This window comes from Pristiophorus japonicus, chromosome 1 (genome assembly GCF_044704955.1).
Source record: "Pristiophorus japonicus isolate sPriJap1 chromosome 1, sPriJap1.hap1, whole genome shotgun sequence".
NCBI lineage: Eukaryota > Metazoa > Chordata > Chondrichthyes > Pristiophoridae > Pristiophorus > Pristiophorus japonicus.
This window is the reverse complement of record NC_091977.1, coordinates 342,106,102-342,120,817: the sequence shown is the minus strand read 5'-3', so window position 1 is coordinate 342,120,817 and position 14,716 is coordinate 342,106,102. Positions and strand designations below refer to the sequence as shown.

Here is a 14,716-nt window from a genome sequence, read left to right as displayed (position 1 = left end):
TACACTCTCTTTGATTATTTTCTACCTGTGCACTAGCTTTTAGTGCACCTGGACATCCAAATCCCTTTGCTCCTTAGTTTCTAGCCTCAAGCCCTAAAGAAAATATTCCAATTTATCTTTCTTGGATCCAAAGTGGATGACCTCACATTTCCCTACATTAAACTCTCTCTACCACAGTTTTGCCCACTCACTTAATCTGTCTATGTCCCTTTGTAAATTGCTGCTCCCATCTACACAACCTACTGTCTCTCCTAACTTATTGCCATCTGTAAACTTGGATATGCAACTCTTCCTTCAACGAATTATCAATATATGGTGAAATCCATTGTCAGAAATACTGAAATTTTAATCCTTTGAATCCAAAGAAGCTACACAAAATGTGAAGATTTATTTCAGGTGCAATGATCCACCAAAGGGTTATTTCACCCTTTTGTGGGGATTGTTGTGTATGGTTTGGTAGTTGCTAATGTGCTGTGCAGATCTGAAGCAACTGAATAGTTGCATAATGACACTGTAAAGTCCTGTATCCTATAGTGTTCACAGATACTGAGGAAGTGGAAATTTGTGCTGCTATGAGCCATAGCCTGTAGCTTCACTGTGGTTGCAAGCATGTTCAGATGACCTGGATATCTGAATAATGAGAGTTTGCTTTTTTTTGAGACATTATTGCAGAATGAGGTGAACTTGCTGACTCTGGGCTCGTTTCATGCGCTGCTATATCATTAATTGTATCTACTATTACTGGGTGAACGGGCTCCACGGACTGAATGGCCTTCTTCCATGCTGTAACCATTCTATGATTCTATAAGATTTGTTTTATTGTTCAGTCGACTCTTAAAGGATCATTAGGATTGTGCTTCCTTCTTCCTTAATTATTGACTCAAACCAACAGATTCCATAGGGTTAGATTAAATACTAATCGAAGATAGATGTGTACATGAGGGAGAAAGGAATAGAAGTGTATGCTGATAAAGTTAGAGGAAGAGGGGTGGGAGGAAGCACATGTGTTCATAGGGCATCACACTTTTAAAAGTGTGGTCATATTTTTGTCATAGGCTCAAATAACTAATATCTGTTAAGTTAAACATACTGATACACTCACACAATCCATTGAATAAATGTAAAGCAATTAAATGAGAGACCACACCTGGAGTACTGTGTACAATTTTGGTCGTCTTACCCAAGGAAGGATATACTTGCTTTTAGAGGGGCTGCAACAAAGGTTCAGTAGATTGATTCCTAGGATGAGAGGGTGGTCCTGTGAGGAGAGATTGATTAGAATGGACTTACTCTGTAGAGTTTAGAAAAATGAGAGATTCTGAAGGGGCTTTCCGTCTTCAGACCTTGCAGAGATACCTGTACATCGAGCATCCTCCTAGATGATGTGCTCTGGCGATGTATTTCTTCTGCCTCAATTATGACACGCAGCTCCTGTTTGTAAACCTGGGAAGCGTCCAGACCACTATGTGGTGGCTGCCTGTCTTTTACCAGGAACTCATCAGGGTCTGGAACAGCGTCGCCACCAAGTGCAATTCTCCCCCATCTGGAGTGGCGACTGTCCTTCGGGAGCCGCTGCTCAGGAATCCGTACCTCCATGAGCGCGGTTTTAGGTGGCAGGTGGACGAGAGAGCTGTGTTTGGCATGGTGACCGGGGTCAGGGAACTACTGGATGCCGGAGGAGCAGGCTGGATGGCGCCAGAGGAGCTGGCACGGCGCCTATCCTGGGCCATCGAGTCGCTAAAAACGGCACTGGGCCCTGACTCCATTAGGTGCGTCAAGGAGGCTCAAGCACGTAGGGCGATCCCATCCGAACTGACCCTCTCCGGACAGAATTCCTCATTGGCACCAAGCCCCGAAACCTCCCTCGGGAGCCGGCGCCTTACAACTTGAGCGTTTTCCGGGAAATCTCTGTGCCTTTCAGTTCTGCGCGGAGGGGATTCCTGTACAGGCTGCTCTTGCACACGCTCCACTTTGCCATCCTCGTCTGTCATCTGGACATGCCATGGCGCCATCCGGAGGAGGTGGGGTCCCCAATGGAGTGCTCTCTACGTGGGAGACCTACCTTTGTTTATTGGGGATTTGGCCTGGAGGGTGTTGCAAGGGGCTGTCCCGTGCAATCTGTTTTTAAGTCGGTTCAGGGACTCCCAGGCCGCCTGTAATTTTTGCGGTCTGGAAGAGTCCATGTTCCAAGTTTATGTGGAGTGTGTCAGGTTGCAGTCCCTGTTCCAATATTTGAAGGGGCTGCTCCTCAAATTCTGGTTGCACTTCAGTCCCACACTCCTGATCTTTGAGCAACCTATGCGGAGGGGAGCGGGCAGGTCAGAAGACCTCCTCGTAGGACTACTACTGGGCTTGGCCAAGGTGGACATTAACTGGTCCAGGCAGCGGGCAGTCAAGGGGTCATTCAGCCCGACTGCCTGCCCCTCTTCTGTAGTTATTTTCGAGCCAGGGTGTCCCTGGAGATGGAGCATACGGTGTCCATCGGTACGCTTGTGGCGTTCTGCGAGAGGTGAGCGCTGGAGGGACTGGAGTGCATCATCACCCCTGATTTTAATTTGATCTAAGTTTCCGTTAAAGTTTTATTTGGAAATTTGTGGGTAATAGTGCCAAAAGGGGGCACTTGATTTAAAGTTTCTACTTAAAATTGTTTAGGGCTGTTTTCCCCCGGCTAGAGGGTCAGCCATTTAGCACTGAGATCAACAGAAATGTTTTCACTCAAAAGGTTGTGAATCTTTGGAATTCTCTACCCTAGAGGGTTGTGGATGCTCAGTTGTTATGTACATTCCTACATTACAACAGTGACTACACTTCAAAAGTACTTAATTGGCTGTAAAATGCTTTGAGATGTCCAGTGGTCATGAAAGGTGCTATATAAATGCAAGACTTTCTTTTCTCTTACAGTTAAGACTGAGATTGATAGATTTTTGGGCACTAAGAATCAAGGGATAGGGTAGGAAAGTGACGTTGATGTAGAAGTTAGCCATGTTATTGAATGGCAGAGCAGGCTCGAGCGGCCGCAGGAACAACTTCTGCTCCTATTTCTTATGTTCTTCAACATCATTTGTATTCACTAGACAGGTGAGGAAAACTATCAATCAGATTGCTCACACTTCTTTTCAAAGTAGTTTCTGTGACCTAGTTACTTCTTTCTGACAATTATATTTGTAATGTAAATTGATTAAGAATTACATAATTAACAAAAAAAATTACATTTACCATAATCTTACCAACGATATGTTCGTAAACTCTGGACCAACCCTCCGAGGTCAACCCTTTCCTTCTGGGCCACTCTTGGTGCTAACAGTCTTTGTTCTCTGGATGTGAGCAGCACTTGCAATGCCGTCCTTATTGCTCATTCCGAATTGCCCTGAAAAGGTGGTGGTGGTCCTTCTCTTTGAATTGTTGCAGTCCTCATAGTGATGGTACTCCCACAATGACGTTAGGCAAGGAGTTCCAGGCTATTGACCCAGCAATGATGTAGGAATAACGCTATATTACATTAGGATGGAGTGTGACTTGGAGGGGAACATGTAGGTGGTAGAGATCACAGGGGAGGGAGATGCTGTCGACCTTGGTGAGTTGCTCCAGTGCACCCTATAGATTGTATGTACTGCAGTCACAGTGTGCTGACGATGGAGGGAGTGTATATTGAGTTCAAATAACAATTAATCTGTTAACCCTATACTGACACACTCAAATAACCTCATGATCATATTGAATGGAGATGCCGGCTTGAAGGGCCGAATGGCCTACTCCTGCACCTATTTTCTATGTTTCTATGTTACCTCTGTCCTCCTTGCCGACAATCTGAGCTCCACACATATGTGAGCACAGTACCTCCTTTTTGAGGCCTCCGGCCACATACAGATAGTCCTATGATGCTGGTAATAAACCTTTTGAATGAGAGTCTGACATCTCCATGAATTTCTTTACTGCTTTATATGAATAGAGTACAATATTTAAGAAACTAGGTATCATTCCAAATATGTAAGGTTATATTAATTCCCATTATGCAGAGACAGAAGTAGCCCTCTTAAATGTTCAAGATGCCAATACCTTGAATGCCACCTTATTAATTATAGTAACATGCAATAGTTAGGAAAGACATTAGCTTGGATGATGTGGAATCTATATGGGTAGAGCTGCAGAACACCAAAGGGCAAAAAACGTTAGTGGGAGTTGTGTACAGACCTCCAAACAGTAGTAGTGATGTTGGGGAGGGCATCAAACAGGAAATTAGAGGTGCATGCAATAAAGGTGCAGCAGTTATAATGGGTGACTTTAATATGCACATAGCTTGGGCTTGCCAAACTGGAAGCAATACGGTGGAGGAGGATTTCCTGGAGTGCATAAGGGATGGTTTTTTAGACCAATATGTCGAGGAACCAACTAGGGGGGAGGCCATCTTAGACTGGGTGTTGTGTAATGAGAGAGGATTAATTAGCAATCTCATTGTGCGAGGCCCCTTGGGGAAGAGTGACCATAATATGGTGGAATTCTGCATTAGGATGGAGAATGATACAGTTAATTCAGAGACCATGGTCCAGAACTTAAAGAAGGGTAACTTTGAAGGTATGAGGCGTGAATTGGCTAGGATAGATTGGCGAATGATACTTAAGGGGTTGACTGTGGATGGGCAATGGCAGACATTTAGAGACCGCATGGATGAATTACAACAATTGTACATTCCTGTCTGGCGTAAAAATAAAAAAGGGAAGGTGGCTCAACCGTGGCTATCAAGGGAAATCAGGGATAGTATTAAAGCCAAGGAAGTGGCATACAAATTGGCCAGAAATAGCAGCGAACCCGGGGACTGGGAGAAATTTAGAACTCAGCAGAGGAGGACAAAGGGTTTGATTAGGGCAGGGAAAATGGAGTACGAGAAGAAGCTTGCAGGGAACATTAAGGCGGATTGCAAAAGTTTCTATCGGTATGTAAAGAGAAAAAGGTTAGTAAAGACAAACGTAGGTCCCCTGCAGTCAGAATCAGGGGAAGTCATAACGGGGAACAAAGAAATGGCAGACCAATTGAACAAGTACTTTGGTTCGGTATTCACTGAGGAGGACACAAACAACCTTCCAGATATAAAAGGGGTCAGAGGGTCTAGTAAGGAGGAGGAACTGAGGGAAATCTTTATTAGTCGGGAAATTGTGTTGGGGAAATTGATGGGATTGAAGGCCGATAAATCCCCAGGGCCTGATGGACTTAAGGAGGTGGCCTTGGAAATAGCGGATGCATTGACAGTCATTTTCCAACATTCCATTGACTCTGGATCAATTCCTATCGAGTGGTGGGTAGCCAATGTAACCGCACTTTTTAAAAAAGGAGGGAGAGAGAAAACAGGGAATTATATACCGGTCAGCCTGACCTCAGTAGTGGGTAAAATGATGGAATCAATTATTAAGGATGTCATAGCAGCGCATTTGGAAAATGGTGACATGATAGGTCCAAGTCAGCATGGATTTGTGAAAGGGAAATCATGCTTGACAAATCTTCTGGAATTTTTTGAGGATGTTTCCAGTAAAGTGGACAAAGGAGAACCAGTTGATGTGGTGTATTTGGACTTTCAGAAGGCTTTCGACAAGGTCCCACCCAAGAGATTAATGTGCAAAGTTAAAGCACATGGGATTGGGGGTAGTGTGCTGACGTGGATTGAGAACTGGTTGTCAGACAGGAAGCAAAGAGTAGGAGTAAATGGGTACTTTTCAGAATGGCAGGCAGTGACTAGTGGGGTACTGCAAGGTTCTGTGCTGGGGCCCCAGCTGTTTACATTGTACATTAATGATTTAGATGAGGGGATTAAATGTAGTATCTCCAAATTTGCGGATGACACTAAGTTGGGTGGCAGTGTGAGCTGCGAGGAGAATGTTATGAGGCTGCAGAGTGACTTGGATAGGTTAGATGAGTGGGCAAATGAATGGCAGATGAAGTATAATGTGGATAAATGTGAGGTTATCCACTTTGGTGGTAAAAACAGAGAGACAGACTATTATCTGAATGGTGACAGATTAGGAAAAGGGAAGGTGCAACGAAACCTGGGTGTCATGGTACATCAGTCATTGAAGGTTGGCATGCAGGTACAGCAGGCGGTTAAGAAAGCAAATGGCATGTTGGCCTTCATAGCGAGAGGATTTGAGTACAGGGGCAGGGAGGTGTTGCTACAGTTGTACAGGGCCTTGGTGAGGCCACACCTGGAGTATTGTGTACAATTTTGGTCTCCTAACTTGAGGAAGGACATTCTTGCTATTGAGGGAGTGCAGCGAAGATTCACCAGACTGATTCCCGGGATGGTGGGACTGACCTATCAAGAAAGACTGGATCAACTGGGCTTGTATTCACTGCAGTTCAGAAGAATGAGAGGGGACCTCATAGAAACGTTTAAAATTCTGACGGGTTTAGACAGGTTAGATGCAAGAAGAATGTTCCCAATTTTGGGGAAATCCAGAACCAGGGGTCACAGTCTAAGGATCAGGGGTAAGCCATTTAGGACCGAGATGAGGAGAAACTTCTTCACCCAGAGAGTGGTGAACCTGTGGAATTCTCTACCACAGAAAGTAGTTGAGGCCAATTCACTAAATATATTCAAAAGGGAGTTAGATGGAATCCTTACTACTCGGGGGATCAAGGGGTATGGCGAGAAAGCAGGAATGGGGTACTGAAGTTTCATGTTCAGCCATGAACTCATTGAATGGCGGTGCAGGCTAGAAGGGCTGAATGGCCTGCTCCTGCACCTATTTTCTATGTTTCTATGTTTCAAAAGGTAAAACATGATGGAAAGCAAACAATTTCATGGAACGTTGCTAATCCAGCAATGTTGTTGGCTGAATACTGTTCTAACACAATTTCCCCAGAGTGCCAATATGTAATTATATCCCTTAAAAAAATTTTTAATTTGTAGCATTTAGAGTGTACTTGCTTATTGCTAAAATTGAAAATTTTAGACAATCCTATTTTCTTCATGCTGACAATGAGACATTGCTGCAGTGAATGTGCTGTGTGTTCAGGGAATCGAGGGATCTGTTTTTGAAATAATTAGGTAGGACAGTGCTCGGCCAATTATTTATGGGTTGCCGTGACAAGGAGACCTTCTCTCTTCACTTTATTTATAATTGTGTAGTATTGCTTGGGATATTGTACATTAAATGGTGAGAGAATGTCACCAGCTCTAAAGAACCTTTCTGATTGTGTTATTTGTATTTGAAATAGAGTACAATAACAAAAAAAAGTTCCAGTAATGAAAGGAAGCAATAAGAACATCGAACATTATATGAATTATGGACTATGGATACCTTCAGTTAGAAATACTGCTGACAGATAGCATAGATATTTTGCTTCGGCCCATTGTACCTGTGCCAGTGGTTGCTCTCGCTTTTACGATCAGCTGCTCTTTTACTGTACTTACGATTTTACGCGAATAGTACCAGGGGTAAGGGACTTCAGTTATATGAAGAGATTGGTGAAACTGGGGTTGTTCTTCGAGCACAGAAGGTTAAGAGGGGATTTAATAGAAGTGTTCAAAATCATGAACCGTTTTGATGGTCAGTAGGGCATAACTGTTTCCAGTGGCAGAAGGGTTTATAACCAGAGGACACAGATTGGCAAAAGAACCAGAGACAACATGAGGAACACAGCGAGTTGTTGTGATCTGGAATGCACTGCCTGAAAGGCTGGTGGAAACAGATTCAACAGTAACATTCAAAAGGGAATTGGATATATACTTGAAGGAAACACATTTCCAGGGCGATATGGGGAAAGAGCAGGGGAGTGGAATTAATTGGATAGCTCTACCAAAGAGCTGGCACAGGCACAATGGCCAAATTACATTCTTCTGTACTGTATCGTTCTATGATTATATATTGCAATATTAAATAACAACTGATGCTACACAGGCTACAGATATGTAAATATGATTTTTCCCAAGGAAGGAGACAGATCACTTATTCGATCTGAAAATTGAAGTAGAGGTTGTTGCTGAGGTAAGTTATCATACTATTCGCATTACTACGAGCATGGTTGCTGAACAGTTGTGCAAACTTAAGATAATTAAATCTCAGGGGCCGGCTATAATGCCTTAAGGAACTAAAGAAGGAAATTGTAGGAACTCTCGTACAAATCTCCCAGATATTACTAAATACTGGGGAGGTGTCTGTGGATTGGAGAAAGACACATATTACTCCTACTTCTATAAAAGGCAGCAAAAATGCCCCAGGAAAATATAGACCAGTGAGTTTGACGTCCATAATGGGTAAAGTTATGGAAACCCTTACTTTTAAAAATAATAATTCTGGAGTAGCTGGCTAGAAATAAAATCATAAAAGATCATTAATATGGATTCATGAATGGGATTTCTTGCCAATCTAATTGACCCACAGTGCAGAATCCAATTGGTTCTTAAATGATTGAGATTTTTGCCTGTACGACTCAAAGGAGCATGATAGGGGTATGGCAGTGCATGTGGTGTACTTGGATTTTAGTAAGGTCTTTGATGCAGTAACTCTGAAAAGGCTGGTACTGAAGATAAAGAAAGTGGGTATCAGTGTAAATATTTTACAATGGATAAGTAATTGATTGGCCAATAGAACTCGGGGTGGTGATAAAGGGACTGTCTTCAGACTGGGAGAATGTTACCAGTTGGGTCCGTTGGGGGTCTGTTTTGAGACCTCTTTTGTTTAATATATTAATAAATGACCTGAAACTAGGGATCAGAAGCATATCGCTAAATTTGCAGAAGGTACAAAACTGCTTATTTGCCTACATGCACTGAATGGTTTCTAGCCCATCTGCATCTGTCTGCTTCAAGTGCTCCCCAGCCCACCTGTAGACTTGCCTGCCCGAAGTCTTAACAGCCTATTTGCTTATCTACCACGTGCCTCCGAACTGACCTCCATTAAGTGATTCCAGGGCTCCCCTGTTCATTTATCTGTCGAGTCAGAGAGCTTCCTGATTTGGCTAGTCACTGAGTGCTTCCTATCTTGCCCACCTGCCATAATGCACCAAGATATGAAAGAGGAATGAGAAGAGAATGAAAAATGAAGGAAATTCAAAGGAGAGAACAAGTGAAGAAGGGCTGAGAGAGAGGTGAGGGAAGGTCACCATAATTATGGAGATGGGTGTCTGTTCGACCTGTCTTAGTTCATCCAGAGTTGCTGTACAGATCCACAGTGCAGCACCTAATTGGTTCTTCAATGGTTGAGATTTTTGGCTGTATGCCTCAACTAAAAGTCCATTCTATGTGCTGATCACTTTGTGTGGAGAAGAATTTACTGATATCAGTCCTAAACCTCCCCTTTACTCGCTTGAACCTGGGAGGAGGGGGGACCATCCAAAACAGTGAGATTTGGGGGGGAATATCAGGTCGGCAGTCGGGAGGGAGGGGGGACCGGGAAACATTGCGGTGATGGGGGCTGGGGCGAGAAGTCGACTGGCAATCCGGGAGGGGAGGGGAGGGGGGACTGGGAAACATCGAAGGGTTGGCGGAGTTTAAAACTGTCTTGTCCTCCTCCCCCTCCCCCCTCCAGAGTCTTTGTAGATTTGACCTTCAACATGTCCAAACTATATTGAGCAGCAATCTATAAATCCATATAGATTGTATCTCTTGCCCTATTCACAAAGTTTACTTTGAAGCAATTCTTTGCATTTACATTTTGTGTACTGTTAACTATCTTAGATACGGATCACCTCCTGAACATTTCCTTTCTTGGTGGCTCTTCTCTACACTTCTTCCAATGCTGGAATGTCTTGCAATGGCTGTATAGATTGTTGCTCAGTATAGGTGAAATTCAAGTTTACGAAGACTATAGGGAGGGGGAGGGGAGGAGTTGGAGTTTTAATCTCCCTCCCTCCCCCAGCCCCGCGACCTTTGCCCTTTGCCGGTCCTCCCGATTGCCTTTCCGACTAACCGCTGAACCCCCCCCCCCCCCCCCCGGATCAACACCGGTTGTCGGATATCATCTCCAACGGTCCCTGACTACAGCCTTCTACGGCTGGCTTTCCCAGCCGGCCAGCTTGTGTCAATCTGATTGCTGGGTGGGAAATGGAGTGAAAATTATAATAAGGTCCTGCCATTAAACTCGGCAGCATCTCGTGTCATTATTGTGCAGATTATATTTAAGTTTACTTCTGATAATCGGTTCCATTATTTTACATGGGCATGAAGTCAGACTGATGGGTTTGCAGTTGCCTATGTTGGTTTTATTTCCCATTTTTAATATAGGCACCATGTTGTCCTGTTTCCAAGCCTTGCGTACCTTCCCAGTGTCCAGTGACTCCCTCGTGATCGTTAATGCTTCACAAATGATGCTTCATTTCTCATAGCATTCTTGGCTAAATACCATCTATTGCTGGGATTTGTTTAGTAGTTTTGAGCTTAATGCAGGACTGCAATCTCATCTTTATCAGTCATTAATTTTACTTATGTCATCTCTGTTTGAGGAGGCCATGTTGCTTGTATCTTCCCTTGTGAATAAGAACATAAGATCATCAGAAATAGGAGCAGAAGTAGGCCATACGACCCTTCGAGCTTGCTCCACCATTCAATAAAATCATGGCTGATCTGATCTTGACCTCAATTCCACTTTCCTGCCTGTTTTCCATAACCCTGGACTCCCCTACAGTTCAAGAGTTTGTCTCATCCTTGAATATATTCACTGATCCAGCCTCCACAGCTCTCTGGGTTAGAGAATTCCAAAGATTCACGACCCTCTGAGAAAAGAAATTCCTCCTCATCTCCATCTTAAATGGGCGATCCCTTATTCTGAAACTATACCCCCTAATTCTAGATTCCCCCATGAGGGAAACATCCTCACAGCATCTACCCTGTCAAGCCCCCTCAGAATCTTATATGTTTCAATAAGATATCCTCTCCTTCTTCTAAACTCCAATGAGTACAGGCCCAATCTGCTCAACCTTTCCTTATAAGACAACTCCTTCATCCCAGGAATCAACCTAGTGAACCTTCTCTGAACTGCCTCCAATGCAAGTATATCCTGTACGCAGTACTCTAGATGTGGTCTCACCCACAGTACAATTGTAGCAACACTTCCCTAATTTTATACTCCATCGCCCTTGCAACAAAGGCCAACATTCCATTTGCCTTCCTAATTACCGTATATACTCGCGTATCATGCGACTTTTGAAGACCTAAATTGTAACCTAAATTTGGGGGGTAGCATGATACGTGAGATACTAAATTTGCGGGTGTGAAGTGCTGGCCAAGATTAGGCTGTTAAGCAGACCGTATCCATGCTGAATCTCGGCAGGTATCTCCTGGGCTGGATTGCAGCCTCTATTGTCACTTGTACTGTATCTTTGCTGTGGTCTAGAGATCGCCACCCACAACTCCCTCTGAAGTTTGCTGCATTATTAGAGGCTTTAACAATCAAATCTCCATCTATCTCAGCCCATGCTTCTTTTACCTGCAAAGACAGTAGAGGCAAATCTGGAGCCTTCATATTCCCTCCCTTCGTAAATGATTTCTCTCCTTCCATCATCCAGTCATTCCATTTCTTTCTTATATTGTCTTTAAATGGCTTATTAATGGATACGTCAAGTGGCTGAACGACGCTAGTCAAGCCAGCTGGAATGATTGCTATATCGGTGTTCGATTCGCGAACAGCTTTCACAACAGAATCCACTCGATGTTTCATGATTCGGTTGTTAAGGTCTGTATTCGATCGTTGTTGTGTGTTAGGGTACTTGTTACGTGTTGGGTACTAGTTAAACTTGTTTGAAAGCCTAGCCTAGTGGCATCTGGTATCTCAAAAAAGTGACTCGCATGATACATGAGATATATGATAAAATCATGTTTTGGGGACGAAAATTTAGGGGTCGCATGATACGTGAGATCGTAGGATACGCGAGTATATACGGTACTTGCTATACCTGTTAACTTTTTGTGTTTCATGTACGAGGACACCCATATCTCTCTGTACCGCAGCATTCTGTAGTCTGTCAATTGAAAAAAATATTTTGCTTTTCTATTCTTCCTACCAAAGTGGATAACCTCACATTTTTCCGCATTATACAACATCTGTCAAATGTGTGCCCACTCACTTAACCTTTGCAGACTCTCTGTGCCATCCTCACAACTTGCTTTCCCACCTATCGACTATGTGTGCAGGAAGTGTATCCACCTCCAGCTCCTGACGGTCCGCGTTGCGGAGTTGGAGCTGAGGGTGGATTCACTCTGGAGCATCCACGATGCTGAGAATGACGTGAGTATCACGTGTAGCGAGTTGGTCGTACCGCAGGGAAAGGGTCCACAGCCAGATAGGGAATGGAAGACCAACAGGAAGAGCAGTGCAAGGAAGGTAGTGCAGGAGTCCCCTGTGGTCATCCCCCTGCAAAACAGATACACTGCTTTGGGTACTGTTGAGGGGGATGACTCATCAGGGGAGGGCAGCAGCAGCCAAGTTCATGGCACCCTGGCTGGCTCTGTTGCACAGGAGGGCAGAAAAAAGAGTGGGAGAGCGGTAGTGATAGGGGATTCAATGGTGAGGGGAATAGATAGGCGTTTCTGCGGCCGCAACCGAGACTCCAGGATGGTATGTTGCCTCCCTGGTGCAAGGGTCAAGGATGTCTCGGAGCGGGTGCAGGACATTCTAAAAAGGGAGGGAGATCAGCCAGTTGTCGTGGTGCACATTGGTACCAACGACATAGGTTTTAAAAAAAAGGGATGAGGTCCTACGAAATGAATTTGAGCTAGGAGCTAAATTAAAAAGTAGGACCTCAAAAGTAGTAAACTCGGGATTGCTACCAGTGCCACGTGATAGTCAGAGTAGGAATCGCAGGATAGCGCAGATGAATACGTGGCTTGAGCAGTGGTGCAGCAGGGAGAGATTCAAATTCCTGGGGCATTGGGACCGGTTCTGGGGGAGGTGGGACCAGTACAAAAAGGACGGTCTGCACCTGGGCAGAACCGGAACCAATGTCCTAGGGGGAGTGTTTGCTAGTGCTGTTGGGGAGGATTTAAACTAATATGGCAGGGGGATGGGTACCAATGCAGGGAGACAGAGGGAAACAAAAAGGAGGCAAAAGCAAAAGACAGAAAGGAGATGAGGAAAAGTGGAGGGCAGAGAAACCCAAGGCAAAGAACAAAAAGGGCCACTGTACAGCAAAATTCTAAAAGGATAAAGGGTGTTAAAAAAACAAGCCTGAAGGCTTTGTGTCTTAATGCAAGGAGTATCCGCAATACGGTGGATGAATTAACTGTGCAAATAGATGTTAACAAATATGATGTGATTGGGATTACGGAGACGTGGCTCCAGGATGATCAGGGCTGGGAACTCAACATCCAGGGGTATTCAACATTCAGGAAGGATAGAATAAAAGGAAAAGGAGGTGGGGTAGCATTGCTGGTTAAGGAGGAAATTAAGGCAATAGTTCAGAAGGACATTAGCTTGGACGATGTGGAATCTATATGGGTAGAGCTGCAGAATACCAAAGGGCAAAAAACGTTAGTGGGAGTTGTGTACAGACCTCCAAACAGTAGTAGTGATGTTGGGGAGGGCATCAAACATGAAATTAGGGGTGCGTGCAATAAAGGTGCAGCAGTTATAATGGGTGACTTTAATATGCACATAGATTGGGTTAACCAAACTGGAAGCAATACGGTGGAGGAGGATTTCCTGGAGTGCATAAGGGATGGTTTTTTAGACCAATATGTCGAGGAACCAACTAGGGGGGAGGCCATCTTAGACTGGGTGTTGTGTAATGAGAGAGGATTAATTAGCAATCTCGTTGTGCGAGGCCCCTTGGGGAAGAGTGACCATAATATGGTGGAATTCTGCATTAGGATGGAGAATGAAACAGTTAATTCAGAGACCATGGTCCAGAACTTAAAGAAGGGTAACTTTGAAGGTATGAGGCGTGAATTGGCTAGGATAGATTGGCAAATGATACTTAAGGGGTTGACTGTGGATGGGCAATGGCAGACATTTAGAGACCGCATGGATGAACTACAACAATTGTACATTCCTGTCTGGCGTAAAAATAAAAAAGGGAAGGTGGCTCAACCGTGGCTATCAAGGGAAATCAGGGATAGTATTAAAGCCAAGGAAGTGGCATACAAATTGGCCAGAAATAGCAGCGTACCCGGGGACTGGGAGAAATTTAGAACTCAGCAGAGGAGGACAAAGGGTTTGATTAGGGCAGGGAAAATGGAGTACGAGAAGAAGCTTGCAGGGAACATTAAGACGGATTGTTAAAGTTTCTATAGATATGTAAAGAGAAAAAGGTTAGTAAAGACAAACGTAGGTCCCCTGCAGTCAGAATCAGGGGAAGTCATAATGGGGAACAAAGAAATGGCGGACCAATTGAACAAGTACTTTGGTTTGGTATTCACTGAGGAGGACACAAACAACCTTCCGGATATAAAAGGGGTCAGAGGGTCCAGTAAGGAGGAGGAACTGAGGGAAATCCTTATTAGTTGGGAAATTGTATTGGGGAAACTGATGGGATTGAAGGCCGATAAATCCCCAGGGCCTGATGGACTGCATCCCAGAGTACTTAAGGAAGTGGCCTTGGAAATAGTGGATGCATTGACAGTCATTTTCCAACATTCCATTGACTCTGGATCAGTTCCTATCGAGTGGAGGGTAGCCAATGTAACCCCACTTTTTAAAAAAGGAGGGAGAGAGAAAACAGGGAATTATAGACCGGTCAGCCTGACATCGGTCGTGGGTAAAATGATGGAATCAATTATTAAGGATGTCATAGC

General features: G+C 44.2%; 1 protein-coding gene across 11 annotated transcripts in view; it reads left to right on the top strand.

The window, feature by feature from the left end:
- The window catches only part of LOC139273211 (cAMP-regulated phosphoprotein 21-like), a 705,332-nt gene that overhangs the window by 243,357 nt on the left and 447,259 nt on the right, over positions 1 to 14,716 (top strand). The window contains exon 3 of one of the 11 annotated variants that reach the window (XM_070889819.1): positions 7,922 to 7,976. The exons of the other annotated variants lie outside the window; for them this stretch is intronic. The gene's annotated coding sequence lies outside the window, so the exon portion shown is untranslated. The remainder of the gene's footprint in view (positions 1 to 7,921; positions 7,977 to 14,716) is intronic. 11 annotated transcript variants of the gene reach the window in all.